The following is a 22,023-nucleotide window of genomic DNA, read 5'->3' as shown; positions in this document are numbered from 1 at the left end:
AAGATAACTAGAGTGAACAAAGAGAATCGACAGCATTTCTAGAACAGCAGAGGGACCAACACAAAATAATAGCTCAATAAATAGAAGTTGTAGGTGCAGTCGTTTTTAGTGTCCCCTTGCCCCAGGCATAGGATAGTGGGGAGTACTGGGGGACGACCTGCCAGGTCTTCCCAGAGCAACCCGAGCCAACTCCCCTGAGGGTACAGTATTACAGAGACTAAATCTGGCAGGTATTTTACTTCAAAAGAAGGGAGAGAAGAGTAGTTCGGAGACTAAAGGAAAACAAGGTTTTGAATTCACTTGGAGAGAGTCCTTTGTGTAAGAGAACCTTTGTGTGGGGTACACACTCTCCGTGGGACATTCAAGACAATCCATTAAGATGCCCCCTCTTGGTCCAAACATGAGACGGTCTGATGTCCCACATGGCTGCCATTACTTCGAGCAACTTCCACACAGAGAGGGCGCTATAGGGAGGAGAGGTGAGGGACCTTCTCGTGGTGCTGGGTCCAGTGTATTGCCAATTACAAGTTCCATGCAGATATGATACTATCCATGGGATTCATTTCATAAAAACAAAGCCTTCAAAGCGTGGGATCTTTATAGGGCTTTGCCATTCGATGGGGAATGGCCCGGTACGCCTCTCATACCCTACTGGTCATCTCATGGCAGTGTATTTAAAGAGCTGTAGGACCCGGGAACGAGTTGTGCATTCTTTCTTTGACAAACAGGCAAGTGTCATAGACTAGCTGTCATTTTCTGTCATGGCAAGTGGCTATTGTTAGTATGTCGTCTAGCAGGTATTTTTTTAAGGTCAACACACACAAATCAATAAAGAGTAAACATACAATCTGTCTTTTCATGGTAGAAGTGACATATCAACAATTACTGAGAAAGTCATTTCTTTTTTTTTTTTTTAATTTTTTTAAATATTTATTTTTGAGACAGAGACAGCAAGAGAGAGAGAGGTCATGCATGAGCAGGGGAGGGGCAGAGACAGAGGGAGACACAGAATCTGAAGCAGGCTCCAGGCTCTGAGCTGTCAGCACAGAGCCCGTTGTTGGGCTTTGACCCACGAACTGTGAGATCATGACCAGAGCCGAAGTCAGACGCTCAACCGACTGAGCCACCCAGGCGCCCAGAGAAAGTCATTTCTTTTCAAAAGAAAGTCAAACTATGGCAAGAATGTTTTGAAAACAGATGTTTGGAAATGTTTCCATTTACTTTGTGTGGCACATTACAAGGGAAAAAAAAACCTTATATCAAAGAAAATTTCAACAAACATCTTTGAATAAAGGATAGGTAGGATTGAAAAATGAGTTTGGGGAGCTAATAAAGTTTATCTAATGAGGTATTTCTTGCATCTGGATCTATGTGTCTCCATTTGTAAAGTGTCTCCTTCAGCTCTGATGGACTTTGAAACCAAGTGTCAAAGTAAACTGAACATATAACCAGACTTTGAATTGCTGTATCACAAAAGGGTGACCCTAGATTTTTCAAATATGACAAAGCATATTCAACACATTGATCTATTTAAAAATATATTAGCAGTGATATTTTAGAAAGTAAAAATACCTGTGCTACTAAAAATCAAATACGGTTTTTAAAAATGAAGGATGTAAAATTTCATCTTTATCATTTTAACGTTTCTATGTTGATTACTATTTTATAAAGTAAATGTCATTACAGTCATGGCATGACTATAAATGAATGAATAATTATTTTTTTGCTATGCCTTCAGCAACTTTTTTTTTAACTTTTTTTTTTTAACATTTATTTATTTTTGAGACAGAGAGAGACAGAGCACGAACAGGGGAGGGTCAGAGAGAGAGGGAGACACAGAATCTGAAACAGGCTCCAGGCTCTGAGCAGTCAGCACAGAGCCCGTCTCGGGGCTCGAACTCACATACTGCGAGATCGAGACCTGAGCCGAAGTTGGACGCTTAACCGACTGAGCCACCCAGGCGCCCCAACCTTCAGCAACTTTTAAATGATGGAGTGACACATCCTTATGTATCTTTGGAAGAGCACTGTTTGAGAGGACAGAAAGAGTCCACATGTAACAAAGTATGTTAAACTATGTACCGATTTTTTTGGAAGTTTATGTATTTGAGAGAGAGCGCGCACGCGCGCAAAAGAGAGAATCCCAGGCCGGCTCCGCTATCAGCTCAGACCCCAAGGTGGAGCTCAAACCCAGGAATCTAACCGTGAGATCAGGACCTGAGCCAAAATCAAGAGTCGGACGCTTAGCGTGCTGAGCCACCCCGGCGCCCCATACCTATTTTGTTAAATTAAAAAAGCAAAGCATGTAACAGTACACTATGCTTTCATTTATAAGAAAGGAAGGGAAATTAAATAAACAAATAAGAGAAAGAGGAAGGGAGGGAAAGAAACAAGTTTTGTAAAGGATTGGTGTCTCTGGGAAGATAAATAAGAGACTAGTAGCAGTAATGAAGGAAGGACGGGGTGTTGGTGGTGGGGGGGAGGAAGACTTAGGATTTTTATACAGTTTTCTGCTTATGATGTATGTATATATATATATATATATACACATGATATAAACTATATACACATTATAGAACTTATATACATATAAAATATATAGTATGTGTGTGTGTATAACTGGCCCCAGAATCTCAGAAAGAACTGCCCTCTGGTTCATTTTGCTATGGAGGCAGAGCCCTGGGATAGGCCCCGATGGACTAAATCTGCTCAGCAAAATCCCAGGGGTGTTTCCCGGACAACCTGACAGTGGGATGATGAGGGTGCCAGAAATTCGTCAGAAGGAGGGGTTAGAGGAAGCAAAAGAGGGAGACTGGCCATGTGTTGGCTGAGATCAGAGGGAGTTGGAATTCTACAGAGCCTGGAATTAGGAACCGATTCAGCACTGCCCTCCCCGCCCCCACGGTGCAGAAAGCAGTGGGGTTGGGGCCAGGAAGGCTTGCTGAAAGCTATTGCTGCCCTGTGCTGAGGGGCGGGGTGGGAGTGAGTTGATGTGACCTCGGACTGCCATTGTCAGGAGGCGGAAAGTCATTTCTGCTGCAAAGGGCTTGCCTCTGAGGAAGCCCACGGGCTGGTCTGCAAGGCTCAGCCTTGACCACCGAGGAGTTGTTCCCACATGGCACAAGAGGGGTTTGCTCTAGCTGGACATACCTAATTCTGTGAAATCAGAGGTAATAATAACAGCTATCCTGTCTAAGCCCTTAAAATGCACCAGATATTCACAAGATATCACCAGGGAGATGGTTTTCCCATTCGACAGATGAGGTCATGGCCCCTCATTGATACAAAGAGACTTGCCGTCTTGCTACAACCCGTGGCAGGGCCAGCCCAGGTTCAAACCCGGGTGTCTCTCCTCTGACCCCATCATCTCTCCACGGAGGAGACACGCTGCCTCCTGATCCCCAAGTGCTTTCGCACCTGATGATAGGGACAGGTAAGTGTCAGTGACCCATGTGGGGTCAAGCGGTGTGCGCCTTCATTAAAAATGCGCTTTATTTTGAAAGTTGCGTAAGCCAGATTCTTGGAAACGTTTAGATACGGTATCTGCTCCACCCACGAGGAATTCATGGACACTTGAATCACAATTCTTTGAAAAGTACTAAGAGCTTTAATAAATAATAAATTACAAATAATTATTTATTTATGTGCAGTGCTTAAATCATCTTTCCTCTTGCCACCAGAAACGTGGCAGATAAGGCCAGAAACCAAGCACAGATCCCGTGACAGACTACTTGACTTGAGCCCCGATTTATTTTGGAAAGTCCAATGTCCTCTTCCTTTCTTCTCGTGCATTCTGACAAGACCCACCCCCCACCCCCACCCCACCCCCCGCCTCCTCTTACTGCTGATGCTATATGAGCCATGGCTATGTCGGTCTTCATGCCATTTAATCTTCTGGTTCTAAGCTCAGAAGCTACTCCATGCTGAGCCCCTGCTGCAAGGATGCCCAGTGGAGGGAGGCTTGCCTCCACACCACCATCACACAGGAAGTTTGTACCCTGGGATGAAATACAGCGACCTGCACAGATGCGTTTAGTTTTCCTGCATCCTGTAATGGTTATTGCTAGTATAATTCCAAAGGTTTAAGAAACATCCAGGAAACAAACCTGAGAGTGATTGATTTTGTTGCCCCTAAGACGACCAGCCTGGAATGGAAAGCAGGCCGTTTGTGATGGATATCCGTTCGACCCCAAGAAAAGACATCTGTTCAATCATTTTAAAGGGATTTTTGGCAACTTGAGGAGTGTGATGCTGTGCTCTCTGCGTATTCCCCTGGGCCCTGTGCATTTGAGTAGGAGAGACCAGGGCTGTGGTTGCTGTTCAAATGGATTTAACAGGAGAATTCATTGCATCTGGCCAGATCTTGGGGGCAAACAGAATTACTTTTCTTAAGTCTTTAGTTTTCAAATTGCTCATTGCAAAAATTAAGTAAAAGCTTCCTCTCCCCAACCTCATACTACGCAGTGAGGACTACTGGTAACTCTTCCCAGGCCAAAGGAGAGCGGGCCACCTCGAAGTCAGTACCACCAAGGCCACACTCAATGGGGGTAGACAATTACACGCCCCCCCCCAAAAAACAACCCAGGGTGTTGTTACTGGAAGATAGGGGGCCTGGATGCTGGGAAGCCAAGAGCCAAAAAATGTCCACCACATGCAGAAGTCAAAGCTCAGTAGCAAGATTAAAGCCAGCCTCTACATTTTGACGTGTAGTGGGAATACAGGGTGGTAATTTTCCTACTATCCCAATGCACATTTATAATCAACATTTACATGTACGTCTATTAACTTTTGCTGATACTTTATATTTTCTTACATGAATCGAAGGAGAAAAGGGAAATAAGAGGCTAAGAGAACTGAGGACAGGAGAAGAGGGGCGTTGTCTGAAGAGATTAGGAAAACCCAGATTACCCACGCCAGCATTACGAACAGAAATTCCCCCTGAATCCCTGGCCCATACATGCTTGCCATCTTATATTAGGATGTATCATATTAAACCTTCTATACAACAGGACCTTTTCTGGGTGTTGAAGATACGGAGACAAATTTGGCCCATTCCTCTGCCCCTCGAACTGGGGGACGGGGGGCCATGTGAAGGGAAGACGGGCGACCACTGCATAAATGACCATAATCCCAGAGTGCCAAGTACTCTACTAGAGGAAAGTACAAAGCCCTTTGAGAGCAAAGAATAGAGAGTGACTAATGACTTCTGGGAAGAAGGAGTTTTCCAAACTGAGGAGTGGGGAGGAAGGCTGGAGGCTTTCCAGAGGCAAAGGGTAAGTAGCACCGATGGAGCCCTGAAGAAGAAGTCTAGGTGCCCCCGGGATGGTGAGAGTCCAAGCATTCCCTGCTTCTGCCTTCTCTCCTCTTACCTGTATCCTGTATTTTGTTGCAAAATCCGAATTCTCATCTAAACTCTTGTAATGGAGGAAGTAAATGGGCCGATTCCCATAATCAACTGATAGGAATAAACCCCTAACAACCATGCTGTAGTTTTCCCATCTTGTCTCTATGGAATCAGGGAAAGACCTAGAAGACTGTTCCTTACAAGCCCACTTGTCACGTGGCTTTGGTGGCAAGCGAGAGGACTACTTTATTAAAATCCCCACACACAGGGGTGCCTGGGTCTCTCAGTCAGTTAAGTGGCTGACTCTTGATCTCAGCTCAGGCCTTAATCTTAGGGTTGTGAGTTTAAGCCCCATGTTAGGCTCCAACTCCATGGAGCCTGCTAAAATCAATCAATCAGTAAATAAATAAGGCACCTGGGTGGCTCGGTCACTTAAGCATCTGACTCTTGATTTTGGCTTAGGTCATGATCTCGTGATTTGCAAGTTCGAGCCCCGTTACGGGTCCTACACTGACAGTGAGAAGCCTGCTTGGGATTCTCTCTCTTGCTCTCCCTGCCCTTCCACTCCTTGACTCTCTCTCTCTCTCAAAATAAATAAACTTCAAAATAAATAAAAAGAAAAGAAAATCCCCGCACACTATACAGTAACATCTTGGGACAGGCTGTCATTTACCCATTTCCCATCTCCCCTGAGAAGAGACATATCCTGTACGGAGATGATTTTGAAATGGTCCCATAGTGTGACTCACTGGAGGGAAATGCCAAAGGCTTTGGAGCAAAAATAAACAAAAGTGAACAAATATGCCGATTCTATTTAAAAAAAAAAAAAAGGCTTGGAGTGATGTTGCACTAGAAAATTGAAGCAGATCTTGGACAAGCTGGAGGGAGTAGTGGACAAAGATCTCGTTTGGTCAAATGAGGTAGTTTGTTCAGGGTGAAATTTCACCAGCATGTACTTTCCTGGGCTGTGAGGGACAGAGGAAAAGGGAACTCTACTAAGGCACAGCTCCCTCAAATATGTCCTGTCTGCCCCTGAAAAAATCATCACATTTGTTGGGCTAGAACCTAAGAATGGGTCCTTAAGTTCCAGTTTCTTACATAATGAGAAATGCAATTCTCTTTTGGCCTCATAAGTAAACCAAGCTCCACATAGCACTGGTTCTAGATCATTTCTTCCCTTCCCGGGTAGTCAGAGAGAAGAAAAAAAAAAAAAAAAAAAGCTCCAGCCCAGGGAGCATGTGATTGCAAATGTTCTGTGATTTCCAACTCTTCAGTGGATTTTTTTTATCCCCCTTGGGCTGGAGCAGAGTAAAAAGAGTTGACAGCCACATATCCAACTTGGAAATACTACAAAGATGAGAAAAAGGATTCAATAATCCTATGTTATTAGGATATGCCCAGGTATGAAAGTTGAAATCGGGTGTTTTAATACTAGTACCCATAGTTCTCACGGGATCTTCTTTTAGTGAAGACCATATCAGTAAGGCTAAGAATGCAGAGGGGTCTGCGTTGTTCTTTCCTACATCTCACTTCATACAAGTCCCTAAATCCCCAATAGAGGTACCACCACATAAAAACAAAGATCAGATCTAGAGAGACAAGGGAGGCGTGGAAAAGACAAAAGGGGGTAAACAGAGAGATGGCTTCCTGAACCACCAGAGGGCAGCACGCAGTGCCCACCCCAGAGTGAAGTGGATTTTCAGCTTCCCCTTTCTCACCTGCTCCAGTTGCAGATGCAACAGTGACCTTGAAGCCCGAAGTACCACGGGTCTTTGTGATGAGCTCTCCCCACCCCATCCCACCCCTGCCATCTGCCTGAGAGCAGGCGAAGATGAGCTTCTCTGGGAAAAGAAGTTCAACACCGGGCAAGAGAGCACGGGAGTCGGGAATGCTGGCCGTGAGTAGGTGCTACTTTTCCAGGTTTATTATGCTGGGGGATTCTGGCATCTTGATAGATTCCTAAAAAAGCAATCTCTAATGGATGGTCTACAACGTATAAGGAAGAGAGCAGAAAACACGGAGAATGATATAATTAAAATATGCCTCAAGCTAGATATATGATTTAAAGGCCATTTCTTCTCGCGTCTGATCGGACAGATTTCATAAAACCACCAGGATTCTGTATTTATGGAGAGAAAACTTGACGCTGCGTGGGTCTGCCCTTTTGTTTCTTGGGAACGGACTCATTTTATGTTCCCCGGTGCAGCTGTTTCAAACGGTGTCCACATGCAAGCTCCAGTGTGACCCAGGGACCGCTCCCCTCACTCTCAGCAAACAGCCTTGCCTCCGTCTATACTGAGACAATCAAAGCAATGCCGACACCGGATCCCTTGGTTTTCGTCCCCAACCCCAGCAAAGGCCTGCAGCATCCTTACCCACATCCCCTTCCCATCACGGGAAAGACGGCTCTTCTGAGCGCCCCGCCCCCAGCGCCAACTTTCCCGGTGGAAACTCAGATTCCACATGAGCAGCCCGTTACCTTTCCCTCACGAGCCAGCAGCTGCTCTTGGTTTTTCCTCATCTGCAGAGAACACCTCCATTGCTGCCATCACCATCCTTCCGGTGCCTTTGACATTGAACCAGTGGTCAACCCTGCCTGTGCTATGCCCTCCATATCTTTTGCATCTCTCTTCTCCTTCTGCCTCCTAGATGACAGGAATGCTCTCCCTGCTTTGGCCTTCCCAATCACCAGCCCCGACCATCAATCCATCCTCCATAGTGTTGCCGTTTCATTTCCTAACACACCCTTCTCATCTTCTCGCTCTATGACCCAGTGGCTGCCAAGTAACTTTCAAGTTAATGTCAAAACACCCTGACTTTGAGGGCCTGTCACACCATGACTCCAACCTACCTTTTGGGGCACTTCTTTTCCCACTGCTCAAACACATCTGGTCGGATGAGATCATTTGCCGTCGGCTATACACAACCTGTTTCCCTTTTGCTTATGCTTCTCTCTCTGTCCCCCACACTGCATGAAATGAAATACTGCCCAGCCTTCCAGGCTCACTCACAAGGGCAAGAGGCCTTAAGTCTTCCTTTTTCCTGGGTTTCACTCTTTCCACCCCGGTCTCAATGGAATCATGTTCTTCTCTGCATTATCTGTCCCACTCCTGCAACCTGCATTCCTGTCTTGTGCCCGAGTTGTCTGAAGTTCTCCCTTTCGGTTCCCCACTTGAGCAGGTAGCAGACTCCACATCCTTTGCCTCAGGGAGGTAAGTGGCAGGATGAGAAGCAGAAGGATTCTGACTTTTGTTCTTTCTCTAAAACCCAGAGGCCCAAGGGGAGGACAGAGTTTGAGAAAAGCTTAGTGGTTTAGAAACACAGTGGGGAAACAACAGATGAAAAAGAAATCCCCCCAGTTATGGGGAGGAGCAAGTTCTGTGGGTTCCTGGCAGAGGCCATGTTGGGGCAAGCCCCCAGAGAGGAAGAGCCTTTGGGTGGAAGCATCTGGGGAGCTGAGGCTATAGGGCACTGACGTTTTCAGCCTTGCCCAGAAATGGCAGATGGCCATCAGGCATGAAGGGACCATGGGGACAAAATGTGGTTAGGTTGATTAGCAGTGTCCCTTCCTCAAAGCCCTTGTCAGTGCACTAGACTCTTAGAATCTTGACACCCTCCACCCCCTGAGAATGGGTAGGGAGGGAAGAATTCAGTTATTAACTGAAATGAAAATTCCTACTGGTGCAATGGTGTTGGGGTCCGAATTTTAAGAATATTGTAAAAAACAAAGACACCATATTTCTGAATGCCTGAACTTGTGCATTGATACTCATTCTTGATATACGGAAAACACCTATCATAACTTTTCCATTGAGGAAGAGAACAATATTTATCGAGGGCCCACTATGTGCCAGGCACTGGTCTAGATGGTAGAGATCTAGCAAAGAACAAGACTGAAGACCCCTCCTCAAAGACAGTACATTTTGGTGGGAGATCAGTGTTCAACTATAGACATATCTGTGAAGATATATATTGACAAGTGTCATAAAGAAAATCAAAGCAGATGAGGGCACGATTGTATCGGGTGGTTAGAAACAGCCTTCCTGACGTGCTGACATCTGAGCGGGGTCTGAAGGAAGGGCAGGCAGGAGTCTTGCTTGCATTTGAGAAGACACATTACCGACACTACAGGAAAAGCAAGGGGTTCTGGTCCTGAGAGGGGAATCAAAGCTCAGCGATCCGATCCTGGAAGAAGGGCTGGTGACATCAGACCCATGGGAGATGGCAGATCAAGCTAAAGACTTGGGACCTGCCTAGCTTTGCTTCCCCCATAGGGCGCCAAACACGGGAAGTATTTATTGACTAAAGGACGGACCAAGTATGGCTCTGTGTGCCACACTGAGAAGTAAAAGATAACATAAAAATATGAACAAATACATAGAACCCCCAAAATGACCCATACGCCCACGGCCAAGACATAACCAAATATAAATTTTAAACATTAATACTCGTCCTTCTAGTCTTTTATTATTTATTCTTTTTTTTCACATTTGAGACAATACTATGTCCTATTTTCTTCACTTAATCAGCTTGTAAGTTTTAATATCCTTTAATTCACCGAGATTCAGTGTGCATCTCTAACCGGACCCAGTCCCTTGGGCAACGTGGTTATAAGGCAACTCACTCCTCCAAGGGCCAACGGAGGTGCTCGGTGGCCACTGACTTTTACAAGGAAGGGGATGCTCAGACCACAAACCTTGTAGACTGAGATGGAGCGACAGCATGCTGGCCCGCATGGCCCCGGCTGGCCGCCGGCTGAGGGATGCCTGTCTCCTCCCTAACACAGGGGACGTCCTTGCCTCGCGGTGCATAGGATTTGTCATCATTAGCCAGACGATGCCTGCGAAACTTTCCCCTCCACATTTGGGCTCGAGGCATTGGAACATTTCCTAGAGAGGCAGTCTGTTCCGTTTCTGTCTCTGCTTTTACCTCCAGTAGCTGCCCCCAGCTGTTCCTAATTCTCTCCCCTGGTGAATGACTCAGCTTGATTCTGTGTCTACAACGTGTGGCTTCTTAAAGGAGCCAGACCATTTTGTAGCACAATGACACGTTAGCCCAAATCAAAGTAGCAAAACCACCGACGAGCACAACCATAAATTGGAAAACATAACATCTATTTATGTTCAATGTCCAGGATTATAAGCTCTTCGGTCACGAAAATAAACATGTGTCTGGGTAAAAACAAACAAAATCAGAGAGGACTTACTAGAAATCAGGCAGCAAGCCTAAGCACTTTCCGACGTGGCCTCCTATTCTTGCATACGCTTTGGGAGAGCTCTTTCTGGAAGAGCCATGGGGCCCGTGCTGAGGTGTGCTCTTAGAGCCCAGAGAAGGAGACAGGTGTGTTCATGGCCAAGGGGGAAGGCCCAGTGGGTGTTGTCTGAGTAATGCAGATTTTACCAGTGAACCACCGTTGTTACAGCCGAATGATGTTTTTGGCTGGTTGTTAAAGCTGCTTTTGCCCCTGAGCAACCAATGAATTTATTCGTCTTGCATTGCTGAAAGGAAAACAAACCTAAGGCAGGACAAAATTAACGGGAAATTTTAGGAAGAAACACAACCCACCACCACCAACAAACAACCCTGTTTTGGCTGAGATAATTAGTGCCAGATGGAGGAGGGGGCCCAGGTGCCCAGACCAGGGGAGGGGGGGATGTGTCTAAGGACAGAAGCAGCTGTACGTTAGCCAGCACAACCCGAAAGTTCATACCACTTGCAAAGCAGAGAAGCATTTCCTTTCTTCCTCTTTCTCCCCCTCCTAGATCTCTACCTCCTTTCTCTTTCCCTGTAGCCATGGGGATGTTCTAGGTTGGCACTCTTCCAAACGGCAAGGCACATTGTGACGGGGCTCACACCAAAACTCAGGAGTGGGGTGGACGGAACAGAGCAAAGCGCCAAGGAGGGGAGTCATGATTTCTCATCATTTTCCCCAGACTCTGGATTTCAAAATCAGACTCCCATCCAGAGATAGGAAAAGTCGCATTTGGCTGCCTCTATGGCTGTCCCGTAATCAGTTCACGGTGGGGTTGTTGGATGCTTTGAGTTTAACCAGACCTGCACATGTCCTCAGTCTAATTCCATCTTGTGCCTCCTAATGTCATCATACGTAGCCTCTGGCAACTAAGTCATTTTCCAATTGCCGACATCCTTTCCCTTCAGCACTCATCCTGCCAGAATCTTTTACAGCTTCATGTTCTGAATCTCCCCAGGCAAGATGTGTGTGTGTGTGTTTGTGTGTGTGTGTGTGTGTGTGTGTTTCTTTAGCAAGATCGTTTCCAGAAAACAACCCTTTCCATAGGACAAATGAATCGAAAAGTCCTGTTGATTACAATCAACACAATACTGAAGAAACTCAAGGATCCTAGTGCTCCATTAAAGGAAAATAATGTCACAGAAGTCCTTTGTGCAGTATTTTTTTATTCATAGTTTTTATCACATTTGCCACTTCACCCATTTGGTGAAGAACATTAGTTTGTTCATATCAACACTTTGTTAATGTTTCAGTTCATTCCAGAGGCCCATACGAGGAGCTACGTGAACTCTGTAAAGACAGGGATTTTGCTCTATTATGTTCAACCCTGTATTTACAGCTCCTGGTAGAGTACCCGGCACTTTGTAAGTGTTCATTAATATTTATTGTTGAATAACTGAGGTATTTTCTAATGGGAAATGGAAGTCCGCCCACCTTTTAAATGTTGTGGTGTTTTGTGTGAAACAGAAGTGTTTATCTAATCTTGGAGTTAAGAAGGAAAATTCTGACCTCGTTTCACTCTTAGGAAGCAATGAGACTCTTAAAACATGTTTACCTAGCTTACTTTAAATTCGCAAACCACCACTAGGTATTTAGAAAGTCAACCCTTTCTTCCATTCCAAATAAAAATCCTATTTCATGTCAAGCACTACTCCTTTGTCAGTTACAAGTTAAGTCCCACCAGCAGTAACGGATTGTTCCCCTACCTTATGCAGAAGATGATTCTGGACTCTGGTACAAGGGCTGTACTTTACATTCGATGCGCCAAGATGAAATTTTGCCCGTTCTCCTCACGTTTGGGTAAACACAGCAAAAGTGAATGTATAATTGTGAAAATACTCCATATTGCGTTATTCTTAATCATCCCTAGCTATTTGAGCTAGTGGTCGAGGATTGAAGAAAACATAACATTCCAAACTCTGCTTTTCACAATTAGAAAAAAAAACACACACACACACAGCTGATTTAATAGAACTCCCACAACTGTTGGCCAAATCCCAGATGGCCAAATCACAGCGTGGTTCTGAAGTGAGTTTTTAGAAGTCTGTCTTACTTCTAATGAAATTATATCCTAAAACCCAGGCTGCTATATCGAATCTTTTCCCACAGAGAAAAGTCTATTCCGAATGTGTTGACAGCTAAAGACAAAGCCGGCCGTACTGCCAACAGGGAAACCGGCTGGGACGAAAGAGGTAGGGCTGAATCCTTTGAAATTCAGGGGGAGACTTACGAGTTTCCTGGGTTTCCTTTGAATCTGAGCGTAGGGAGTATGCACCAACAAGAGGTAAAACTAATTTGTGACGATGTCAGATGTGCAGCTTCTAAGATCGCCTTCCACTTCCCAACCCGGGTGTGGAATCCCAGGGAAAAGAAAAAAAGCATGTGCATTAAGAGATCTCCTATGTGCTGTCGAGGAGTTGGGGTGGAATTTCCATGTTCTTCCTGTTTTGATAGTTTTACAATCAATTACTGTGAAATCCAGTTGTGGACGTAACCCGTGAATGTGGGTTACGAGCTGGTGAACGAGCAAATCACCGTCCCACTCATCTCAGATAACTGCTGCTTTGTTCAACACAAACGATTTTGTCAACTGTATCAGGAGTGACTGAAACAACGGTCATGTCTATTCGTAACGGAACAGTACATGCAATAGGCATTTCGTTGCGTGTCGTGACTATTACTGAAATAGAAAAAGTAAAAAACATTCCTTTCCACGCGGCCTCGTGCTTTCTTTCACCTGTTCGGAAATGTAACCCAGGCACATCTTCTAGGACTCGGCCCCACAAACAGGAAATGGGATTTAACAGTGTTTAAGCTTCTGAGAGTTCAAATAAATGGATTTGGTTATTGACTCCTTACCAGTATTAGCCGGCTTATTAGAGATGTATTTCGTTAATTTGGCTGACAATGAGGTTGACGGTAGAACAGCATGACCACCAAAAGCAGCTTTGGGTTTTGCCCTTAATGAGAATTTTCATCCCGGAGCAGCCTGGATTTACCAGGGTGTCGTGCTTTAAGGGGATTATGCTGAAGATTAGAGCAGTGGAAGCCTCGTGGAACAGGACTGGATATTCATTTTAGGACTGCAGTCCTGTGTCCCTATGGGCCAAGATGCTCAAAGGTTTGAGGATTCTGGTCACACTCTGAGTTGCTGCAAAGTGTGGAGCAGCCGAAGAAAAATCCTCCTAGAAAAGCTGAATGGGGGTTGGCGTGGCAAGTGTAAACAGGACCCAACCTTTCCCGTTTTAGAAAATTCGAACGCGTCTTAGAGCTGGAAGGAGAATTGTCAGAACTCCCCCAAAAGATGAGAAGGCAGCAAAAGTGCTGGTTGATTAACTAAAGAAGATAAAATCGGGAAACAGAGCTGTGGGGTGGTGTGAGCAAAGAGCAGCAAAGGCCTCCATTCTTTAGGCCAGCGGAACCGAGAGTCAGGTGGCTGAGATGTGGCCCGAGGCAGCCTCTTGGGGCTGAGACCATTGTGCTGGTCTGGGCAGCCCTCCAGCCCCAGGCTGAACCAAGGGGCCCAGCAGCACAGGCTGAAGGAGATCACCGCCCACAAATCATTTACAATGTTTCATGATGAAGGAAAAATGGCTTTGAAGCAGCACTGCCACCATGAAAGGATCTGGAATGAGACCAATAGTAAAATGACCAGGACCTCGATTTGAACCACTAACCTATGGGGCAGAGTTGGCTGTGTCATCAGTTCCTTCCTCAAGAGAAAGCCTGAGCCCGTTCACAGGAAGGAACGCGGGGCTCTTTCCTGGCCGCCAGTCAGATGACGCGTTCAGATGGCATTCATCATAAAGGGGAGGGGTGCTGCGAAGCTGTCCCCCAACACACACCATGTTTGCATATTCAAAAGGCAACATAATACCAAGCCTCAAGGTGCTTCCCATTCACTTGGAAAAGATAAGGCTAAGACACACAGGGACAGTATTTTAGAATACTTATTAAGCAGTTAAGTAGCCAGCTGCTGGATTCCAGAGTCTAGTTTAATCCCATTTCAGCCATTTAGAAGTCTGCACAAGAGCATCGGCAGGTGTAATTCCAAACGGAAAAAGACACGAACATGGCCGAATATGTGGCGTGACAATATTTTCCTAAAATGGAAATGTCCTTAATGCTCTTACTGATTAAAAGAGAAGATGGAGGGCAACACAAATATTCATTATCTGAGCCTTCTTATGAAAATATGATGCATTCCGGTTTTTTGTCTGTTTGTTTTGAACTGGAGAATGAGGAAGCTTGCTCTGTGCTGATACGGAAAAATTCCTGTGTCACTCAGTGTGCAAACAGGAAGGTAGGAACCATTCTATATTCTATATTCTATATTTCAAGCAGAGAAGGATGCAATGTAGGAAACTGGTTTAAAAAAACTGCTGGAAAGGCTAGGGAGCAAAGAAAGAGGGGGCTCTTGCCTAAAGACAGAAGCTGCCACTGTCCCTTAGCTGGATCTTGTGAGTGGACACTCACTGCTGACGTTGCTGCAACTACCCCCCAGGCTGCTGGGGGTCTGTCGCGCAAGCAGTCAAGCCCAGTTATGTCCCTGCTGCTGCCTATAGCAGGGAGAATGGCTCATTTCTTCCTCCCGCACTGGAATCTACCACCAGTGCCTCCCATTGTAAGAACCTAACATGAAATCGGCCAGATGAGTGTGTCTGGAAAAGGGGACGGCGGGTACTTCGAAGGATGAACTTGGACCCAACTGCCAAAAGACACACTCTGGCCGGTGCACCCTTTTGCTACTCAGATCCACACATTCCCCGGCACCCGTTCAACAACTATATTGTGCTTCCACCCAAAAGAACGCAACCCAATTCCTCACGCAGAGGAACGCAGGCTCACGCTCTCCCCCCAAAAGAGGGGAACACAAGAGTGGGACCAAGTGAAGGGGCAGCCTCAGCCACTGTAATCAGCTCTCAGTGATGGCAGTTTCTCTTCTCATCACCATTGCACCCTGGATATTCTGCAACCTGAAGGCCAAACTGTAAAGTTAGCCACCACCAATACTCAATGTTACACATCACAAGCAAAGAAGAAAAGACGCACAGTTGCTTCAGTTCTTGTTCTGGTAACTGGTAACAAAACTGGTTGGTTGACGGTGATAAGAGTTGAATAATAATTGATGATGGGCTTCTTCCAATGTCCATCCCATGTTCCCTTCGCCTCGGACCCAAACCTCAGTTGTTTGGGGTTCTTTACTTCGCAGGATGACCTCAACCTTCATTTTTGAAAGGCCTGAGGTTTTTTCAAAAAAATTCTTTTAATGCTTATTTTTGAGAGACAGAGAGAGAGAGAGAGAGGGAGGAAGGGGATAGAAAAAGAGGAAGACACAGAATCCGAAGCAGGCTCCAGGCTCTGAGCTCTCAGCACAGAGCTTGACGTGGGACTCGAACTCACAAGCTGTGAGATCATGACCTGAGCTGAAGTTGGACGCTCAACCAACTGAGCCACTCAGGCACCCCAGAACGGCCTGAGTTTTCAGTAGTCTGGCAGTTTGCAATATTACTCCAGTAACTCTTAGCACATCGATGGGCTAAGAAGCACCCAAGAGAATTTCCTGGGCTCCAGACATAGTCTTTCCTACCACCACTGTGTCACAGCAACCCAATTCCTCTTGGGAATTCTGATCAATCACCCCAGCCAGAACAGTAACCCTCTTCTTTGCCTGTCATTTCAGTGGTGTAAGCCACTTGAAACAGGCAGATGGCACTATCTACTTCCTGTTCACTGGAACAACTGTATGTCCCTAGAGGAAGCATTCTCTTCTTAGAATAAAGACCTATAAACCAGCTGATCCATGCTGCAAAGAAGGAAGGCAAATATTCTGAGTGATGTGCTGCATGTGAGAGTGAGGGGAAACACTCCCATTTTCTCCCCTTGATTCCCAGATCCGTGTATCCTGACCATAAGAGACACGGCACTACTTTTTTGCTGCTGATCCACATTCTGCAAGAAAGTCACCCAAACTGCAGAGAGTTGTCTCCCAACGGTGCCATTTTTGAAACTTCAATGATCCACTCCTCTACTTTATAATGATAACTGCCTTGGGTCATGGAGCATATTTGTAAACCAGTGAGTCCTAAGGGCATGAGCCCAATTCTATGCTTTCTTTGCTGTAAAATCAGTTCTTTGGTCATAAGCAATGTTGTGTAGGACATCATGTCATTAGATAAAGCATTATGAAAATTAACAGACGGTGGGACTGGTAACAGCACTGCAGGCAGGGGATACACAGCATATTTAGAAACAGTGCCTATTCCGGTAAGAATAAAATCATGCCTTCCATAATGGAACGAGTTCAATGTCATAAACTGGCTACCAGGTGGCTCAGTGGTCCCCCTGGGGAAGAATGCCACATCAGGGTTCAATACTGGTCTCTGCTCTCAGCAGATAAGGCAGTCAGCAGTGACAGTAGCCAGATCCACCTTCGGAAGGGTAAGCCCATATTATTGAGCCCACATCTAGCTTCCACCCCTGCCCCAATAGCTATGGTCCACATGAATCTACTGAATAAGCCTCAAGTGGCTAAGAAAAGGGCTGAACGACATCCACAGAATGGACCGTCTTGTCCAATTGATTACTAAGTCTCATCAGCGAATAGCCCATGGTAAGCATTCACATAGTTCAGTGCCCATCAGCAAACCTCTTCCTCAGACCCCCCTGTCACCAATATGCCAATCAAACCACGAGTCACCCATGAATTGTGTAAATCCCTACCTCTGGCCAGCTCTCCATCCAGACAAAGTAAATAGTGGATGTGTTGGCCTTGAGAGAACTTCCCTTACCATGTTCCTGATGTGAGCTATAATGTTTCGACAGCCCAAATCCACCTGGTGCCTTCAAATTACAAGGGACCATCTGTGAACCTGGCCCAAATGTTTTCTTCCTGTGTCAACAGTCAGTTCCAGAAGGACACAGTTCAACCCCAATCTGGTAATACACTACTGACAATGGATGATGGATTGTGGCTGTGCATATGCCCAATCTTACAGCCTGGGGGCTCAGTGTATTAGTTATCTATTGCTACATGAGAAATTACCCTAAAACTTAGCGACATGCACTTGTTATCTCACATGATTTCTGGGAGTCAGGAACCTGGGAACAGCTTAGCTGGGATGATCTGGCTCAGGGTCTCTTGCAAGGCTGAAGTCAAGCTGTCAGCGAGTGCTAAAGTCACCTCAACCTTAACTAGACATGCGGTAGACCAGGGGTTTTCAAATGGGAGCGATTTTGCTCCCCCAAGCATATTAGGCAATCTGGAGACATTTTCGGTTGTCATAACTGGGTAGTGGTCCTGCTGGAATCTCGTGGGTAGAGACCAGGGATGCGGCTGAACATTCTATAATCCTCAGGATAGCCTCCCACATGAAAGAATGATCTGTCCCCAAAACGTCAAGAGGGCTGAGAAACTCCACTAGTGAGCCTTCTTTTGCTCTGGCCCCAACGCAAAACTGGCCGCCTTGCGTGTTACACAAAACATTGCCATGAACAATACACTCAAAAGGTACATGCTATCTCAAAAATCAAAAGAGGTACAGGGGAGCCTGAGTGGCTCAGTCGGTTGGGCATCCGACCTCGGCTCAGGTCACGATCTCACGGCTCGTGAGCTCGAGCCCCACATCAGACTCTGTGCTGAGCGCTCAGAGCCTGGAGCCTGCTTCAGATTCTGTGTCTCCCTCTCTCTCTGCTCCTCCCCCATTCACGCTCTGTCTCAAAAATAAATAAACGTTAAAAAATTTTTTACAAAAATCAAGAGAGGTACAAAACATTGTAGCTCTTTCTCAGTGGTAGGTGGTACAAAATACAGCAATTCACCTTTCACTTTGGAGAGTAAATGCCAAATTTTCCAGACTACTGGAAACGCCACTAGGAAGTAAGCCTCGGATTTTTCTGGGGGTTTATTTCCCAGCGTCTGGCATACATGTGTCTTATTAAGGTATCTAGGGTATGTGCTATGTCCTAATCACCATGTCAATAACATAATATAGCAGCATGCTCTTCTGGGGACCATCAGGGTGATCGAGGTGCCTGCAGATAAGCTCTTATCAGAGAACAGATGAGTCGACATAGGCCTGAGGTAGGACAGTGAGGGTGTTTTGCTGATCCTGCTAGTTTGAAAGCAAGCTCCTGCTGGTAATCTTTGCTAATTTGGTAATGAGGAAGAAAACCATCTGCCAGATCAATGGCTGCATACAAAGTGCCAGGCACGCTGCTGTGTCATCCAGTAAAGAGACTACATTGGGTCCAGTCCCCGAATAATTTTACAGGAACCCACAGGCCCTCCCCAATAACCTTCTCACTGTTGCACATGCCACACAGATGAATTAAATCAGGGTATGACAGAACGAACCCTGTTTGTTCAGGGGTTACATGGAAACAGTGGTCTCTGAAGTGCCCCCCAGGGATACGGTATTTTTCGGTTTACTCCAATTTAGGAACGGCAGATTCCAGGAAGCTTCTGCAAGGCCATGCCTCCTATCCTAAGGCTCACTGCTCAGGTTAGGGAATCAAAATGGGGTCCTTCGAGTTGCTGGATACCTATTACAACTGTATTCAGGAGTGGGAAAATAACCATATGCGGATCAACGGACCCACTGGAATCCTGTGAGGCAGCCACAGGCCAAAATTTCATTTATCCCTAGATAACCATAAGTGACACCCATCCCCAGTGCTCCAGAGGCATTTTGGGCCTCTGGAGGTTAGCGCTGACTCAGAACCAATGTCCAGAAATCCCCTCAAGGTCTGGCTGGCTATTCTCTCATCGTCAGTGCACAGTCACCCAGTGAATGACTGCAGGTCTTTTGGAAAGACTTTAAAGGAAGATTTATGCTAGAAGCTTACAAAATGCTATCCAGCCCTTTCTTCGTCTATGGTTAGAGTTCTCAAACCCGATCATGCATCAGAACGAGCGGAAGGGCTTGCCGGAATGCAGACTGTGGGACCCACCGTCAGAGTGCGTGTGTCAGTAGGACTGGGTAGGGCCTGAAAACCTTGCACGTATCACAAATTCCCAAGTGATGATGCCGCTGTTCCTTGGCCAGAGTTTGAGAATCAGTGATCTCCAGATTTCTATATCTCTGAACTGACTCAGGTCTGGGACTTGGGTGATAAACAATGACTCTCCATCAAACAACTTACGTTTCTGTTCATTAGACCTGGAGATTTCCTAATTACATACATCAGGCCATTCTTAGCCGACTGCTCATCTATTTCGGTCCCAGGGCCACTGAGAATAATGAGCCAACGCTAAAGATCCCTGGGTGCTCAAATACTCTGCTTGCTGCCTCAGGCACTATGCCCATCACAGTAACAGCACCCACCTCGCTTCTAGCTGTTACGGGCTGCCACTTGGCTCGGGCCCTGCAGAAGCCTGTCATCCACTGAAATCAAGCAGTTTATTGTAATGAAGACGTCTTCTCCCATTAGTGGGAGAAGTGGTCTCTTAAGAACCCCTGGGCAAGAAACAGAGCTCAAAGCCTCTGCCAGGTCTGGAGAAGCTTGACAATAATAATACCAATTGAGAAAGATCTTTCCCCGTGGTTACCACTCTGTCTCCCCAAGTCCCATCCTGGAAGGACCAGAAACCGTGGCTAACATGGGGGTGGTGGTGGGGGAGGGGTCATAGGGTAGAAGCAGTGAATGGGCTAAGAGAGAAGAAACTGATCACAACCCCATCCCTACTGAAGGCTTCTCACTTGCTTAAGGGACAAGAAGGGGGCTTATCTACAAAGCAAGATTTTGATCGTTACATGAAATTTAATTACTAAAATAAGAGTATATTTTGTGACTTGAAGTGACTGGAGATCCATGCGTCTACTACTTTGACAGTGACCAGAGAACTCAGGTGTCTCCCTAAGTTTCCATCCAGGTGGTAATAAAGAAACCTCCACGGGGTGGCTTATAAAAGACCCTGGGAAAGACACGTAAGGTTGCTTCGTAATTGGACCCTCTACGACCCGTGTGTTCAATGTACCTGCTACAACGGCAAATGATGTGGAAACACACAGAGGTGGTTGCATCTCCATAGAGAAGGCAGAAGATAAAAGAGCATGCTCCCAAACACAGCCAAGGCTTCCCAGATTCCCAAGGGACCTCAGAGTCAGGCGGCTGTGAATGGCACCATCACGAGCAATGAGGATTCCGCCACGGCCTAGAAAGCACACTCATGGGCTTCTATACCCTCCTGGCTCTCCCCCTCACCTGACTGCTCGAGGGACTCCGCTAATGTGCCCACACACTCATGCCCACACAGGAGACTGAGTGAAATGAAAGACAATCTCACAGGAGTATCCTTCAGGAGGCTCAGACTTTAGGTACGCCTGAGTTTCATTCCTGAATGTCCCCAAACCATTCTTTGGAAAGTATATCATTTCCTCTCATTTTGGCAGATGATAAAATAAGCGTTTTAAGTAAGGCATTCACATATATGGAGAAGTCTGTTTCTGTATTCTGTTCTCTTCCTTAGACGCATTAGCCTAGGCTCGCACTGGCACCAGAAGAGCAAAAAGGCCGGTGGGGCTGGAGTGAACTATCAGAGGGGAGAAGAAAAATAGGACAGGTCAGAGAGGAATATTCTCGGGTGGGAGGAGATTCCCGTTTGGCCTTTAAACTCTGAGTGAGCCACTGCAGGCTTGTGAGCAGAGGGTGAAGTGATCGGGTAGGTGTTAACAGGATGAATCTGGCTGCTGTGTTCTGTGGAGAACAGGCTGTGGGGCGCATGAGTGGAAGCAGGAAGTTATTGAAATAATCCAGGTGAGAGATGACAGCTTCCTGGACCAGGGTACTGGTGGTGGAAGTGATGAGACGGTGAGAATCTGGGTATATTCTGAGGGTCGGGCCAGCAAGTTCCCTAATTGATTGGATGTGAAGTGTGAACAAGAGTGAGGTCAAGGTTCTTTTTTTTTTCAACGGTTTTTTTTTTTTTTTTTTTTTTTTGGGACAGAGAGAGACAGAGCATGAACAGGGGAGGGGCAGAGAGAGAGGGAGACACGGAATCGGAAACAGGCTTCAGGCTCCGAGCCATCAGCCCAGAGCCTGACGCGGGGCTCGAACTCACAGACTGCGAGATCGTGAGTGAGGTCAAGGTTCTTGTCTGAGTAACGGGAAGGATGGAATGACTATGGCCTAAAGTGAGATAGAGTGTGGGGGGTACAGGTTTTAGGAAAAGACCAAATTCTAGACATGTTTAACGTGAAAGATCTCTGATATTTAAGGAGAGATGTCTGATACATGAGTCTTATGTTTTCCAGAGAGATCCAGGCCAGGGACAACTTGGGGCCTTTAAGACAGACACAGTATCTAGTATCTTACGATTCGATTAGATCACCAAAGGAGGGGGCAGAGACAGTGGTGACATCTAAAGACTGGGACCTGGGGCATCCCAACATCAAGGCATCATGGAGATGGAAAGAAACCAGCAAAA

The 22,023-nt window shown here is 46.1% G+C and overlaps 1 long non-coding RNA gene across 2 annotated transcripts in view; it reads right to left on the bottom strand.

The window, feature by feature from the left end:
- The window catches only part of LOC109263897 (uncharacterized), a 31,811-nt gene that overhangs the window by 5,046 nt on the left and 4,742 nt on the right, over positions 1-22,023 (bottom strand). The window lies entirely within an intron of this gene.

This window comes from Panthera pardus, unplaced genomic scaffold, assembly GCF_024362965.1.
Source record: "Panthera pardus isolate Hobbes unplaced genomic scaffold, ASM2436296v1 HiC_scaffold_8, whole genome shotgun sequence".
In the NCBI taxonomy this organism is placed as follows: domain Eukaryota; kingdom Metazoa; phylum Chordata; class Mammalia; order Carnivora; family Felidae; genus Panthera; species Panthera pardus.
Note: the sequence above shows the minus strand (reverse complement) of the source record. Positions and strands in the feature narration are given on the sequence as shown.